At 40.7% G+C, this 2605-nt stretch overlaps 1 non-coding gene across 1 annotated transcript; it reads left to right on the top strand.

The window, feature by feature from the left end:
• The first annotated feature begins 1033 nt into the window (after positions 1-1033).
• LOC120078911 lies at positions 1034-1140 on the top strand. Its single transcript, XR_005482186.1, has one exon. It is a non-coding gene; the product is annotated as a small nucleolar RNA R71 (small nucleolar RNA).
• The last annotated feature ends 1465 nt before the right edge of the window (positions 1141-2605 follow it).

The following is a 2605-nucleotide window of genomic DNA, read 5'->3' as shown; positions in this document are numbered from 1 at the left end:
GATCAAATCTTATGGTTTCGACCAAAACATTCATGAGCCTTGTGTCTACAAGAATGATGTAGGTTCACTGACTTCAATTAAGAACTGGCTAGTGACCCAATTCCAAATGAAAGATTTGGGAGAGGCTCAGTTTGTTCTTTGGATTCAGATCTTTCAGGATCGAAAGAATAAAGTAATAACACTGTCTCAAGCATCGTACATTGACAAGATGTTGATCAAGTACTCAATGTAGAACTCCGAAAGGGGCCTTTTTCTTTTTGGTCATGGAGTTACATTGTTTAAGGAGCAATGTCCTAAGACACCTAAAGAGGTTGATGAAATGAGACGGGTCCCCTATCCATCTACCATTGGCAGTTTGATGTATGCGATGTTATGTCCTAGACCTGACATCTACTACGCTATGGGGATAGTCAGTAGATATTAGTCTAATCCAGGACAAGGTCACTGGATTGTCATCAAGAACATCCTCAACTATCTTCGAAGAACAAAGTCTTACATGCTTGTGTATGGGTCTAAGGATTGGAACCTTACAAGATACACGAACTTTGATTTTCAGACTGATAAGGATTCTCAAAAATCTACTTCTGGATCAATGTTCACTCTTAATGAAGGAGTTGTAGTGTGGTAAAGAACTAAGTAGGGATGCATCGCTGACACCACCATGGAGGCTGAATATGTAGCGGCTCGTAAAGCTTCTAAGGAGGCCGTTTGGCTCAGGAAGTTTCTGACTAATCTGAAAGCTGTACTAGACATGTCTAGGCCCATCATCCTTTATTGTGATAATAGTGGTGTTGTGGCGAATTCCAAAGAGTCTCAGAGTCACAAGCGCGGCAAGCATATAGATCGGAAATATTATCTCATCAGAGAGATTATGCATCAAGTGGGCATGATTGTCACGAAGATAGCTTTGGAGCACAAGGTTGGCTCATCATAAGTCTTGTTCAGCAGACCGCCTGCTACTGCCGCATTGGCAGCTGTCTACGATGCAGGATTTAGTCCATGATAGAAAATCTCCATTTGGAGGCAATCTGGAAATTCATTGTGTGGGCAGTCGCGCACCAATTTCTTGAACCTCGCCCATGCGTCACTGAGCGACTCGTCTTCTTCTTGTTCAAAATTTGTGATTAACTTCCTCTTTCTGGCATTCTCTGTAGGAGGGAAATACTTCTTCATAAACTTCTCTACAACTTGTTCCCATGAAGTTATCTCCCCTGGTTCAAGGGAGTATGCCCATTTTCTTGCTTTATCGCATAGTGCAAATGGAAATAGCGTGAGTCGAAATTCTTCAGCGGAGATATTAGGGAACACAAAATTGTTACATATTTAAATGAAGCTTCGTAGATGGGCATGCAGATCTTCACCACGCCGTCCACCAAACTGTCCTGCTGTCTATATCATTTGTAACATTACCGACTTCATCTCAAACCTCGATCCATCCAATGCTAGTCTCATGATTCCTAGGGAGAAATCATACAAGTTTGGTGACGCATAGTCCTGAATGGGTCTATTGCGATCATTTGCCAGTAGGATGGGATTTGCCAGTATGTTGTTTACATTTGTGACTTGTTCTTTTTGTTGTTCAGCCATTATGTGAGTTCTTCCTTGTTGTCGACGTCTTTTTCTCTGTCTTCTGCAAAATGTTCTTTAGATCTCTGGGTCGTAATTGGGCTCAGAAGTGTGTCCTTCGCTCATGCAACTCTTGCTTCTTCCTTTACCAAAGGAATGGCAATGCACAAAGGTCGAAAGATGCAAAGAAAATCAAAGAGGTCTGATGTTAGCGCAATATATTCCATAGTCCCCGACAACGGCGTCGAAAACTTGATGCGTAGAATTTCTGTTGTGTTATGGTGTGAGTTTGCGGTGATGTGTGTTATGCGATGATCATGCAAGTTTTCCTAACAAGGCCCAAGTATAAACCTTCTTAGGTTTCCTGGTAAGTCCAGGGTCGAACACAGGGACTACTAAGTAGATATACGACAGACTCTTCAATTCTATGTGGTTAATAAGTGAAGTGGATAGTGTTTTGATTGAGATTTTTCCTATGCGACGGAATTGAACGCAAAGTGATGAAAGCGTAGAGTTACAATGAGTATGTGATGAATGGGTTGAGAAGGGGTTTAGCTAACATTTCCTAAGATTGTGCACAAGTTATGCGATCATGTTACACACAAATATCAGTACTACATTTCTCAATGCAGAATGCCTCAATTCCTATTTCTAGGACGCATGCAATGTATATGCGAAATAGTCGATAGGACTTATTTCTAAGTCTTTACTCTTGCCTATGCAATGATGAATGATGCACACATAAAACAAGGTGACCGCATATCATCATTCCTATTTCTAGGGCGCATGCGATGTGTAAATAGCAATAGAACTTATGTCTAAGTTTCTACTTCTTGCTTATGCGATTCAATCCGACTCTCTCAAGCCTAAATTCTAATTTGACTCTCTCAAGCCTAGATTCTATCTTTAGACTACTCTCTCAAGTATGTCCAAAGGGTGAATGATGCATACATAAGATAAGATGATCACATAAAATGTAAATCTTAAGTCATACTAGCTAAGTACTTCTCAATCCATTCAGAAATTTAGCTACTCATGC

The sequence above is a fragment of the Benincasa hispida genome, chromosome 5 (genome assembly GCF_009727055.1).
Source record: "Benincasa hispida cultivar B227 chromosome 5, ASM972705v1, whole genome shotgun sequence".
Classification (NCBI taxonomy): Eukaryota; Viridiplantae; Streptophyta; class Magnoliopsida; order Cucurbitales; family Cucurbitaceae; genus Benincasa; species Benincasa hispida.
This window is presented reverse-complemented; position numbering and strand designations above follow the sequence as displayed.